This window comes from Epargyreus clarus, unplaced genomic scaffold (genome assembly GCF_041222505.1).
Source record: "Epargyreus clarus isolate Ecla_fem2 unplaced genomic scaffold, WU_Ecla_fem_2.2 ptg000010l, whole genome shotgun sequence".
Classification (NCBI taxonomy): Eukaryota; Metazoa; Arthropoda; class Insecta; order Lepidoptera; family Hesperiidae; genus Epargyreus; species Epargyreus clarus.
In genome coordinates, this window is record NW_027332218.1 from 9,784,416 (window position 1) to 9,798,621 (window position 14,206).

At 35.9% G+C, this 14,206-nt stretch overlaps 3 non-coding genes across 3 annotated transcripts; 1 reads left to right on the plus strand and 2 right to left on the minus strand.

Moving 5' to 3' along the window:
* Nucleotides 1-9,111: 9,111 nt before the first annotated feature.
* On the minus strand, nucleotides 9,112-9,183 carry TRNAA-UGC (transfer RNA alanine (anticodon UGC)). The gene has a single exon. It is a non-coding gene; the product is annotated as a tRNA-Ala (tRNA).
* A 3,863-nt stretch (nucleotides 9,184-13,046) lies between these two features.
* TRNAA-UGC (transfer RNA alanine (anticodon UGC)) lies at nucleotides 13,047-13,118 on the plus strand. Its single transcript has one exon. It is a non-coding gene; the product is annotated as a tRNA-Ala (tRNA).
* Nucleotides 13,119-13,297: 179 nt separating this feature from the next.
* On the minus strand, nucleotides 13,298-13,369 carry TRNAA-UGC (transfer RNA alanine (anticodon UGC)). The gene has a single exon. It is a non-coding gene; the product is annotated as a tRNA-Ala (tRNA).
* Between the last annotated feature and the right edge of the window lie 837 nt (nucleotides 13,370-14,206).

The window sequence follows — 14,206 nt, forward strand, 5'->3', positions numbered from 1 at the left end:
ATATAAATATCAATATATAAGGCAGACAGGCTACCTGATGCAGCAGCATACCTGATGAAAGCAGTTACCGTGGCAGAGTTGTCGCCATTGTCGGCTTCAAATCTCCTTTTGCACTTTTCTTGGAGAGCTTCATATCATAGCTCTCTGAGAATACCTTGGGAGGAATTTCAATCCATATCAAATGCTGACGTTCTAAGGCTTATAAGGCTCTAATTGTTACAACATAAAAGTAGTTGAAAGAAATTGGATATATTTTTTGTTACTTTTTAATTCACCAATAAGCAGTGTTCTAACTTCCTCCTGAGGTATTCTCGGAGCGCTATGACATGGGACTCTTAAAAAAAGATGTAAAAAGAGCTCTCCTCAAAAGCCGGCAATGCATTGGCTAATCGTCGGGTGTTGTAAGTGTCCATAGCCGAAGGTGACTGTTTTCCATGAGGTAGCCCGTCTGCCTCATCTTTTAGGTATAGATGTAAAAAAAAAATACATACGCAATTTTAAGTAATAAAGGCAACATGCTTTCCGACATACTTTTCCGAGGCGTACCAGCTTAGTCCTCAGGGGTAGCGGCGCATCCGTGGCCGACCTCCGGTAGGAATATCTGATCCTATCTGGAGTCGATCACAGATGTCCATGGGTGGCAGTAGCCACTTACCATCAGGTGGACTGCATGCTCGTCTGCTACTCCATATTATAAAAAAGGTAAGCTCACAACTTTCGATACATTTCCATTCGTTGTGGTTTTTATGCGACAAGTCTCGGTCGGTACGCGCACTCGTAAATAACTTGCGAGTTGCAAGTGCGGAAATGATAAGTATTTGATGTGACTTTTTCTCGCGTAGCCTTAGAATAGGGTACAAATTTGAAGTAGGTTTGAAGTAATTAGATTGACACGTTGAGTTAAAGGTGGGAAGATAATTCATAATATTTTGGTGTGCTTTGGTATATTTAAATTTACTAGCATTTGTACATTGATTAACCTTATTAGGGAATGATTTTTTAAAATCGTTTTTTTATAATGCATTTTCCATAGCATTTATTTCTTTGCGAAGCAATGTTGTATGGAATTTCTTGAGCTTCTATATTAAATGTTTTAAGTATTCCCGTGTATTTATTTTCTCCCGAATTTTACGGTTTAAAGTGTCGACGACGACTCGCTAGAATCTTTGTCGAAAACTTAAGTATTATAAAGTTATGACGATTACCAAAACGTCTTAAAAGGTCGCGGAACGTAAAAGGCTGTTCGGAGATTATAGAAATTCATAAAAACTGTTTTCAATATATGTAATGTGTATTTGGGATTTGAATGTTTAAGCAAGTGTTATTTAGATCGTCATTCTACTCTTTTTAAAGGAGAATTACCTATTTGTAATCGTACAACAATATACAAGGTAGCTTGGGTTCCAATCATGGCTTCATAGTAACATTAATCAAGATATAATTGTAGTATCTCGAACACTAAACATCATTTTCGCAATATCAAAGCGCAATGCATCAGTTTTTCGCCGAAACAGCGTAGTAAAAATCTCAAAAAGTCAAAAAAGTAACGATTTATCAGCGTGATAAACGACCGGAAACATTAAGGGTGTAATTATTGCTTTATAGCCAATTGTCTTTCCATCGGCCATCATTGTTTGATGGATGGCGTAGGGGTATGGCACACTGGGCGGGTGACGGGCGTCAATTAAATTTAATTTATAAATAAAAAAAAAATAAGTGAAAATATCATAAACATCGCAGGTTATGATTTTCTTGTTTATTACAATAAAAAGATATACATTGATTCATAATTGAGAAGTATCCATATAAACTCTATGTAGGTTTGTCTTAGAACAAATTCTGTCTGTCTTAAATCAACACTTTTTCTATTCTTATTTTTGTTTCACAGTTCACAGGACTATGTTGTATGATGAAGAGTGTGGGGAGGCACTTACATGTGGCATACCAACTCGATTCTTATTGGTACTGAGTAAGTCTGAGCACTAAGATTACAAATGAAACGCAAGAGTTGCTGATACCATTGTTATACTTACATATCATTGAATATCCTATGAGTAAGCTGGTTAACGTCAGTGTGAACAAGCCCTATGATTATATTAAGTGTCGAAGTTTTCACGCTTGTAACTTTTTTAAGTTGGGACAAAATATGTTGTCTTTGCTTCGTGGGAAAATTTTCAATAAGTAATCCTTTTTACGTCATAATATTTAAAGCATTGAAAAAGATACCTTTTTCTATAAGTTATAAAAGAAGTTATCACTACCGACTACTTCAAAATAAATTGACATCACGTTTTCTAAATCAATGTAGTTTAAACTGTGTTTGTAATATGTTTAAATTTAAATGGTATTTATTAAAAAAATATTCCAAAAATAGCTGCGACTGTTTCTTAAGATATTTTGCTTTAGAAAAGAAGGTTGTTCTTCATTACCGCTATGTAGATATTCCTACTTAGATGTACGTACATGAAAGTGTGGTAAGGGAGACTTATCCAAAGCATTTCAACTTTGTCGTCAGGGGCAGAACCGCATATGTGGCCGACCTCGAGAAGGACACAAATCTGTCTTATTTGGGGTTGATTATAGATGTCCATGGCGGACGTAGTCACCATCAAGTGGACTGCATACTCGTCTGCCACCTCCATGTTAAAAAAACTTTTCTTTTTAACTTAGTTCATAGGGAAACAACGTATCTATGGCCGACCTCTGGTATAACTATTATCCGTCTTATTGTCTTATTGATCATAGATGTCCATGGGTGGACGTAGTCACTGACCTAGCATCAGGTGGACTGCATGCTCGTTTGCTACTTCTATTTATTTATTTATTTATTTATTGTCAAATAGAACGGTTTCGCAGAACCAATTATACTAATTGACACATAAATTAAATGATGTTATAAAACGATTTGATGTCAACATAAAGAATAAATGCAAATCAAATAACAATAGTACATCTCCAATTTAAAACATAATAATAAATTAATAATTGCAAAAATATAAATAATTAATCTTTGGAAATAAATAATAATTGTAACGATAATGATAGAATTAATAACAGTATTAGATTATTTAGTTGCCCTCACTGGAACTCACTCTCTATATAAACTAAAACTCTATATAATATAAAAACTTTGTTTTTATTTACTGGCAACTTAAAATAAGTAAAAGACAATAAAGTGGCTGATGTCGACATAATTAGTTTACTTACACCGCCCGTCATCGACGGCTCGCAGTAATTATAATAAATCCAGAACAAACGATGCTTTTTGCTCGTTCGATCATTGTGCTCGAATATGGCGCTGTCAGGTTGACTTTACGATCGATGTTTAGGAAACATTGCTTTTTGGGTTCTGATAAAAGTAGTGATTTTAAGTGTTATTATGTCCTTGATATTTGTACAATTAAAGTTATTCAAATGAACATGCACTCCTGGGGAATCTTAAAAAAGTTTTCAGAAGTATGTGAAGTCTACCAATAACCACTAGGCCAGCGCGGTAGACTTTGTCCTAATCCTTTTCATTCAGAGAGGAGAACCTTGCCCAGCATTGGGACAGTAATGGGTTGATAATGATATCCAGATGCATACTGAACTTTATCGATCTATATTGAAGGGTTCTGGGTGAAGTGGCATCCCTAATTATTATAATTCTCGATTTAAGTACTGGGTCATAAAAGGCGTTCTAGCAAAGCATACTACAAAAATTGATCTGCTTATATACTTACCAATATTTTCTTCATAGAAAAAACGCTCGTCAGGAGTATAAATCGTTTCATTTATATCTCCGTCAATTTACTTTCAAATATCGCCAACAACATACAGTTTTGACGCACGATCTTGCGTCGCCGACAAAAAACATCTAAATCGCGTCCCATTTTTGGACTTAGCGATTTGGTGGCCAGCGCTGGAATTCCGTCGAATTTTTCACACCTATCCGTCATAGGGATTGTATAACATAATTCTATAGCAAGGTTCGTCTTTTTGTGACGACAAAGGCACCGGCGGCGCGGCATCCCGGCGATCCAACTCGAATCACTATCGATCCAGCGGAATCCTTCCAATGCGGCGATACAATGTCATATACAAGTAATTGTATATAATTGGTATTTCTCAAGAACAATGACACGAAATTACCCTTCGAGTGAAATAATTATGGTACTTTTTTGCACTAGTCGCGCCGCTTTGACAAAAGCCGTGCGCTCCATTTTATCGTCGTATTGTTTTGTTATTGGACAAATAAGATTATATGTCTCAAGGTCCGAGCTGATGCTCCCATGAACCAGTTTTTGAAGTACTGACGGTGGTTATCGCTCGTAATGTAAACAGAAATGTTACAGTGTAATAGCGATGTGCGAGTTGTAATAGGGATGAAGCTTTTTAAGTCTCGTGAAGTAGAGTAAACATGTTAAATGAAAGTGACATTAGATTACATAAGAAGTGACCAAGTGAAAAAAAAAGGATATATAAAGAGTTTTCGCCTAAGAAGGCTAAGAATTCACGCATTCTTAAAAATGTTAAATGTTACTTTAATTGAATTAGCAGTGGAATTCAGCCGTTATGTGTATGGGTAGGGCCCTTCCTCCGAATAGCAAGAACCTCTTAACGCTAAAGATAGGTGTGACGATGGTACCTGGCTGGACGAACTATTTTAGTTCTACCACATTTTAATGACTAACAAATAATCAGTTTCCAGCACAAAACCTGCTTCAAACCCAAATCTAGATCAGTTGGACTCATGCACATAAGACCACCATCAAGATAAGGCTGTATTAAATCACACGAAGCTTTTTCCGACTCTATTCTTATTCATTAAAGCTTTAAATAAGTCGGAAAAAGCTCCGGCGAGTGGGGGGCTGACATAAACAGTTTCGTCGCAAAAACTTGAATTCCGATACTTAACATAAGCGAGTAAAAACAGGAATAATTTCAGATTTTCTGTAGCATTACCATGAGTTGGCATAGAAACGCCACTATAGAAATGGTAAATAGAAAACTATTGTCATTTTGTTAGTGAATAACATAACTACTATCGTTACGGTATTTCTTGACAACGTCTGTCAAATTAATGACTCATGGGACCGAATTTGTATGGCAATAGATCATAATGACATTCGCTAGCGATTTGATTTCGATAGGTTTTTTACGTATCGAGTTACGCCACTACGGATTTTAGTTCTACGAGTAACCACCAGAGGCGCTGTACAATTTTTCATACATTTATTTTACGCAGTCGCTAGCGAGTAATACTTTTGTAAACTCATGGTAGTGCTACTGTACACTTACTCGTATGTGGGTAGTGAGGTGTAAGTTGGTGTGAATTAAAGTAGAATTCCTTTGAATGGGTATACTTATGTAAGTTGTTCAACTTGTATCAATAAAGTGAGAATGGTCTAGGGCTTAATAGGAATAGTCGTACGTTGGATAATAGTCGTAGTGGGTTGATAGGTGCAGAATGTAAAGATCATCATCACCCATCCCATTACTGTCCCACTGCTGGGCACGGGTCTCTCAGAATTAGAAGGATTGACCATAGTCTAACGTGCTGGCCAAGTGCGTATTGGTAGACTTCACATATGCTTTTGAGATTTTTTTATAAATCTCTCAAGTATGCAGGTTTCCTCACGATGTTGTCCTTCACTGTTTTGGCAAGTGATATCTAATTTCTAATACGCACATAATTTCAAAATATCAGGGGTTTGATTGTGAACCTGTGATTTGAACATCGGATCCCTCGATCGAGAGGCCGAGTTTCTTAACCACTAGGCTATCACTGCTTAATGTAAGGACGGAAGGATGTAATGAACTAGGTAAATGATTGATGTTTGCAGATTGAAGATCACATCACAGAAAGGTTTGGTCTCTAACAGGATTCAAGGCCTGTCGAAGGCAACACATGAGTGGCTACCAGGGACTAATCATGAGACGAAAGGGGTATTTTAAATGTGTTTGTCATATAGGTCTGTGGTTTGTCTAATTACATTCAAAAGCCACCTGGCTACTATTTTTATACACAGTTTGCATTTTTTGTTTATCGCTTTATTGTTGTAATGTCTGCTACGTATATACTTAAAATTGATGGAAATTATATCCTTGAAAAGCTTACTCTTTATCGGTTTATTGATTATGTTTCAAAATATTACTAGGGCGTTTAACCATCGGTTCCATTATAACATTTGCGTCAGCTGAGAACACAACTTAACAAATACAAAAAATATATTAAGCTTCAATAGAGCGCTCAATCTCATTCGCACGCCTTAGAACATCTAAAATTAGACTAAATGGCTTCTTTACTCCTTTTAGCAATTGGCACTACGGTTGCAAAAAGGTGTTCAAGATAGATCTCCCGCCAGGCGAGGCGTGGCGCCCGGGGATCAGGATTCCGTTTGATGTGTGCATGGAATATTGTGTTGCTATTAACAATATACGGACAGTTTAAAGTGTAGTGCCTCAGACTAAAAAATATAGATAAAGCTTTAAAAAATATTGGTACGGAATTAAGTTGAGGTTTCATATCTGCTATGATAATGAGAAAAAGAGATAGATAAGTCTTCGAAATAAATATTGCTTAAAAATCACGATTGGCAATTTTCATCCAGAATTCATATTCTCATGTTGTAACCAACGCAAGTCATACTTGCTGATTTGCAAAGTTTTCTGGTCGGATATCGATTAAAATCGGTTTGAATCCGTGAGGACCAGGTTCATACGTATGACGTCATAAGAGCACGGTAGGTAAATAAACACTTCCACATTATATTTCAGTATCAAAGTTTTTATAAAGTTTTAAGAAAGAGTTTAATTAATTTACAAATCTGCACTTGTCTAACTTATGGTCTGGTATGAGTCTTATGTTCTGTAGAAAATTAGTATCGTCCTGTAGCGGTACAGAAATGGGTTGAAGCCTCATATTAAGCACATTTTTTCCTAGAAACTTACAATGTAGGTACGTAACATTTAACCTTATGAATTTTATAAATTTTAATCAAGTAATTTCATTTTAATAAGGCAGATAGATAACTTGTTAAGTCGTTTAAAACTGACACTTATGCGATTAAAAAGCAATTATAAAAAAAAATGTGACTTTTTGTTTCATGGAAAAAGTTACAATATTTTCTTAATTACACTTAATAACGTTTTTGTAAGTTGATGATACGTAGCTAAAACATATTGTTACTATTATAAGGAAGCGGATTTCTCGAGCTTACAATCTGCACTGGTTTTTTATAATTTAAATAACTAAAGACTTACGTAAGTATGTCATCCTATCTCTACTAACATTGAAGAAGATGAGTGTAATTTTTAAATACTTAAATTAAATCAAAGTGCGATCGCATTGGTTAGACGATGTAACGATTAAAATGTTTAATTTACGCAGACGGTGATTGTATGTATGCATTTGTTTCTTTGACATTCTTCATACACCGCAATCACCAATGTGACTGTGGCTTTAGTTTTGTAGTCGAAAGCAAAAATAATGGACTTAGAGCTCAGATAAGCATTGTTAAAAACCCTCAGTTAAATACCTACACTTCAGGTACTTCCTGGGTTTTCTAAATGTAATTTAGGTTTCACGACATTAATCCAAATAAGAATTATATAGTAATTTTAATAGAGTAGTCAGTTTATAAGTCCATCTTAAATCTTACTAAATACATTTTTTATTGGAGTTTTTTATAAAAACCTTGAAAATAATGATAATAATGTGACGGTAGGTATAGATTACTTCAAGCAAACGTCATTATAATTTCAGGGTATCAATACAAGATCGGAAGGGGCCAGCTTAATTACGATAATTGGTGCATCAATAAGCTGAGTACTTATCTGATGGGTTTAATTAAACCGTTCATTAATTACATTATAATTACCGGCGGACAATGACGCCACCTGTCGGCGGAATGCCGAACTAACGATCGTATTGATCGCTCATCGACGAATGTGGGTTCGCATCCGGTCAGATTTTTTGAGAAAAAACTTATCGGTTGGTAATGAACGCAGATTTAAAGTTCGTTGCTTATTTTGTTATATAAAATAATATAACATTCTTAAGGCTTATGTTTTTTTTAATATTACAATAAATATTTATAACTTACAAGTGGTAAAAGGTATTCAAGAAAAATGTTAATAAGATATTGTGACCGTGATATTTTTCTTTCTTCACAAATGAATTGATTTGATTTGACAATAACATGAATAAACTGTAAAACTTTGCAAACTACGTTCTAAGATAAATTATTTCTTTCGAATTCACCTTTAGTAACATTATTTTTTTTTTTATATATTTTTTATAATATTGATAGTAGCAAACAACCATACAGTCCACCTGATTGTAAATATCTACCTAAACTCAACTCTAGATGAGAGATTTCTATTTAAGTTTCCACAAATCCGTTGCAGCAAATGCTTTACGCCAGATGTACTGTAGTAGAAGGTGGTAGAACCCTTTGTGATACGACTCCCGAGGCTACACCTATTTTTGCATAATAACAGCAATGTTAAGCTCTCCTGTGTTCCGCTTTGAAGAGTGGGGTAAGGGAGACATAGTTTTCCGAAGCGTTCCAAGTTAGTCCACAAGGGCGGCAACGTATATCTGGCCGACCTCAGGTAAGACTTGAATCTTATCTGGGGTCGATTAAGGTCATCCATTGGCGGCAAAAGTTACCTACCATAAATGGATTGCATGCTCGATTTCTCCTTCTATAATATGAAAACCAAATCCAATACATAAAATTGCTTTCTCTATGATCAATAAAGCGTGTAATTTACCCTTGCATGGTTTAGTTATTAGAAATGATAGATTGGGAGCCGGCAGCTCAGTGGCAACGCCGGCCGCCGTCGATCATGCCGCGAGAGGCAAAAACCGCGCTCTGTCGATACGACGTTGACGGATTCGGGGACTTTATCTAGGGTTGGCCCTAAACCCTATAACTTAAGGACCAATATTCAAGAAGCCACTTTTACTTTCTGAAAAATAATTTGGTATCGGTATTGAAAATTTATTGTCATAAAAAAAAACTAAAACATTGTTTTTTACTAGTATTGATTAATAATTATTTACTTTTAAATAAAAAAAAAACGCTTTAGACGTTTAAAAAATTGTGTTCTGATACCAGGTATTGGAGATGCCGGGGATCGAACCCGGGGCCTCTCACATGCAAAGCGAACGCTCTACCACTGAGCTACATCCCCTATTTGACTGAGTGTTGAATTTTACTACATATTTAAGACATACCTATTGGTTCTCTTTTAAAATTAATATTGTGTTAAGTGTGTTATTAAAACTTATTTAAATAAAACATATTCATGTATTTCAGGTATTGACTACCATAAAAAACTGTATTTTTATATTGATGACGTAGTAGTTATTAAAATGTACGGGTATATTTTCATTACAATACTTTTTGAATTATTTAATGTTAAAAAGAGTCTATTTAACTGCCGGTGAATAGGAATCTAGTGGGAAACTAAGTGGCTACTGCCGTCCATGGACATCCGTAATCAACCCCTGATAGGATTAGATATTCCTACCTGAGGTCGGCCACAAATGCGCCGTTACCCCTGAGGACTAAGCTGGAACGCCTCGGTAAAGTCTGTCTCCCTTACCACACCCTTCAAAACGGAATACAGCAGCGCCTAACGCTGCTGTTATTGGTAGAAATAGGTGTGGCGGTGGTGCCGCCGGATTGAAGGTGGTCGAACCATAAAGGGTTCTACCACCTTCACTTGTTTAAAGAATAAGATGTCATAGAATGAATTGACTGAGAAAATAAAGAATAAGCTGTTATTGGATGTTATTATCTAAAATAGTCTTTCAGGAATAATTAGCTAATACAAAAAGGAACAATTCCTATGAAATATTAGTTACGATAGAATTATGTGTTGTAACAGCTTAATTGTTTGACGGTAGGATACACAATGGTTTGCAGGTTCGATATCCGGCCAGACAGATTTATCTGAATCAAGAATTTAGATTTCTATGTCTGTATGAATTTTTATATTGTCTGTATTTACTTGCGCATGTCCATGACCCTCATAATATAGGAAAACATCTCGCGCGTATGGATACTCAAGTAGTCACGTAAGAAGTCATACTTCTTTAGGATATTCAATGGACAGATTGCGTATATTAATGTGTCCAAGCAAGAACTGAAAGTATTATAAAGCCAAAAATATAACAAAATGATTGACGTGTCAACGTGTCCTGTGATGTCATATCATATAATAACTAAAATAAATAATAGTAAAAAAAAACTAAAAAATACGCTTTTATAAAAAAATCGACCAAAATATGAAAAATAAACAATAGTTTAAAAAAACTAAAAAAATACACTTTTTATAGAAAATCCAACTAAAAAATAGAAAATAATTTTTTTGAAGTTTGAATTAAGAATAGTGTAAATAAGATCAAAATATTTTTTATTGTAAAAAAAGCACCCCACGCTTTTTTAGTTTTTTTTAACTATTATTTATTTTTCATTTTTTAGTGATTATTTTAGCGATTATTTTAACGATTATTACGTAGCGTATTATCAAGTTTATCTTTCGAATCAGCATCAGCACCTTTGCTTAGCAGGGCAAAAATGAATATTGGGTCATTGTTTAACACAGCTGTATGAAGTGGTGTTTTACATTGGTGTTTATTTTTATTGTTTACGTGAAAATCCCAGAGGAGTTGTTGAATGACATCCGAATTGCCAATGCTAACTGCTTTCTTTCATAATTTATACCATATCCCAGGTCCTCTATCTTGGATAAAAGTAATCACGGAAAAAGGATGATAGAGCATCTTTTAAAAACAGGCGCTGATGGCAATACTCAAGAGAAAAACGGTCAACTGCTTTACATCTAGCCATTTCAAAAGGACGTCGGCCAATCATCGATTTAATTTACAGCATGATGATGTTAATATCAAAAATAATTCTAGAATTTCTTCTCTTTGTGTTGCTGCTGCATGCAGAGATTTTAAAACTATTAGTAGTTTAATTAATTTTACAGCTCGAGTTAATAATATAAGTTGTGACTATGACGATGAGCTGAAATAATATATGCCTTTACATTTGGCAGCAAGAAATGGGAACAATGAAATAGTGGAAATCTTGTTAAAGGAAGGTGCAGATGTTGAAGTGCTGAATGAATAAGGATGATGCGACACCGCTTCATGATTCTATTAACAACGGACGCGTCGAAGTTGAGGTCAGGTCAGGTCAGGTCAGGTCAGGTCAGGTCAGGTCAGGTCAAGTCAGGTCAGGTCAGGTCAGGTCAGGTCAGGTCAGGTCAGGTCAGGTCAGGTCAGGTCAGGTCAGGTCTGGTCTGGTCAGGTCAGGTCAGGTCAGGTCAGGTCAGGTCTGGTCAGGTCAGGTCAGGTTAGGTTAGGTTAGGTGATCGGCGCGCCTGGTAGATTCCTTTATTGGTCTTAACGCAGACCTTCCGGGTCTCAGGAAAACAAAAATCGCTGATCCTGATTATCCTAGTCAGGATAACGGGTCAGAATGTTTAAAATATTGAATTGTCATCGGTCCTTAATAAGTATGCCAAATTTCGAGTTAATCCGAAGTTTTGAAGGGGGTTAAAATCATGTTCAAAGATTCCGTTACATACTAACATACATACGTCTGAAGCTAATAAAAGCGTATTAATATGTTTTTTATAGCATAGAAGTAGCAGACGAGCATGCAGTCCACCTGCTGGTAAGTGGCTACTGCCGCCCATGGACATCTTTTATTAACTCCATATAGGATTCTTCAAATCCTATCTGGGGTCGATCACAGATGCGCCTGAGGACTAAGCTGGAACGCCTCGGAAAAGTATATATCCCTTACCACACCCTTAAAAAAATAATGATGAAAGACATATTTAAATTACTTTGTTAGTAACCTCTTCTGAAAATCTTACGACATTTACTAACCACCCTCATGGTGTCCATTTTAGTTGTCGGTTTTTTTTCTGCACCCCCTCTCCACTCAAAGTATCTTTGTACATAGTATTTCTTTATGTTTTTTCTTTATACCGTAGGTGCTCCAAAAGAAGTGTAACTTCAAAAATTCGAATATCTTTGACAGCCCTACGGTAATATACATGGTAGAGACGCCGCCCTGACATGTTTACGGGCCAATTATTTGTATGGATTCCGTCGCAATAATGATTTCTTGTGTCCGTCTGTCTGTCTGTCCACCGCTTCATACATCCAGTGTTTTTCTGCGGCGAATTCTGTCATTACCCAGGGCGCGAGATTTATCGTTTATTTAAGTAAATTAAGTTTATAAAAGGAGTGTCGTGTTTTTGAAGGGCCTGATGTGTTTCCCTTGATCGTGTCGCTTGTTAACTGATATGCGTTTTGCTTTGTTTTGAAGGGACTGTCCCAAATTGTACTGTTTTTGGTAAGTTGATGTCGCATTTCGAAGATTTTTGATTTGCACCTCTAAGAATTGCATGAATATGCAGTTCTTTGACTTGGGTACACGCCGTACACGGTGAGATATTCTGAATTTGTCAGTTTCCAGGAGAATGTGCTGAATTTTTGATTCTTTTTTATTTTGATATAAAAAATGCTTAGCTTTATAGCATTATCATAATTTTTTATAAGGATTACATGAAATATAATACAAATACTGATGAATTCGAATATGGTTTAGATTTAGACAGTGAGTCTTGTTCACATGAAAAAAAAAATGTTTAAACCTTACTTAAAATTAACAGCTTAATTTATAATGACGTATGTGTAAATACATGAGAAAATTGTATCTGAATGAGGTGTCGCCTTAACTTCCCTCCTATGCCTTGATTCAACATTGACACTACTTCCATCTAGCGGAAATTACAGCAATTAACAAGAGTCAATGAAAGTTGGATAATGGATAGTTTTTTACTTACGCCATTGTTGATTCCTGAAGGCCCAAGGGTTGCAGTGGCCAATGTAGGGTAATGATGAGGTACATATAAGTAAAATACTATTTTAGTCAGTTATGTAGAGTCCGAAAATGGAAAAATATTTGCTCAACTCCTATTGAATCATATTGCTTGAAATAGTCAATACTTTTAATTTATTTCGTATCGGGGATGTAGCTCAGTGGTAGAGCGTTCGCTTTGCATGTGAAAGGCCCCGGGTTCGATCCCCGGCATCTCCAATTTTTGTCACGATCACAAATTAATAGTGATTGCATAATATAATTGTATTCCGAAATTGGTAATTTTTTAACAAAAGTGAAAAAAATAAAAAACATGCTTTTTGTTCAAAATCATAAGGTTCTCTTAAGTTAACGACTGATCAAATTATTTATTTGATACAATAATGCTTTTAATGCTATGGAGATGCCGGGGATTGAACCCGGGGCCTTTCACATGCAAAGCGAACGCTCTACCACTGAGCTACATCCCCGATGCATACAAGTACTTAATTTTTAAACATTTTCCCTACTAGGCGAAGCAAGTATGGTGAAAGCGTGCTGGTACAAATGCCTTCCACATTATAGGTGCAGGTTCGAAATTCTAGCACGAACCTCGAATTGAAAATTGGTAGTATAGGTTATACATTTATGTAGTATACTTAGTCCGTATAAGTATTTTTCGGAAACCATTTACTTTTTGTAAAAGATCATGCATTCCACTTGAGTATAAGTGGCGACTTTTGTGTTCGACACTTTATTATACACATTAAACATTTACACCCGTTCTTAATAGTCGATCTATCCAATGCTTTGCTTATCGAAGATTTTAATTTCACAATTACTTTAGTACTACGTAGTATTTACTTTGATAATAGTTTTTTTAGACCGGTATAGAGGCGTCACTGAAACGTTAGTGTATCTCCCTTTGCGTCCTCAAACGGAAACGTAGAAGCGCTAACACCACTATTATAAAGGGTTCTTCTGTACTCGAACCACAAGTTTAGATCTATCTAGTACACCATATCCACTTACCGTCAGGTAGACTGCATGCCCGGACATCTATGTCTAATAACAATTCTCTTCATTATATTCAAGGCAGATGCCCTGGGTCTGGCTGTTTTAGGACGAAGAGAAGTTGAAGTTTGAAGATGGTAGAATCAACAATTTGTGGTTTGACTTCGGCACCACCGCGTCGCCTATTTCTGCCAAATAACAGTGTTAAGCGCTGCTGTATTCTTTTTTGAGGGGTTTGGTATTGGAGATGCTTTTCTGAGGCGTTCCAACTTAGTCCTCAGGGGCGACGGCGTATCTGTAGACGACATCAACTA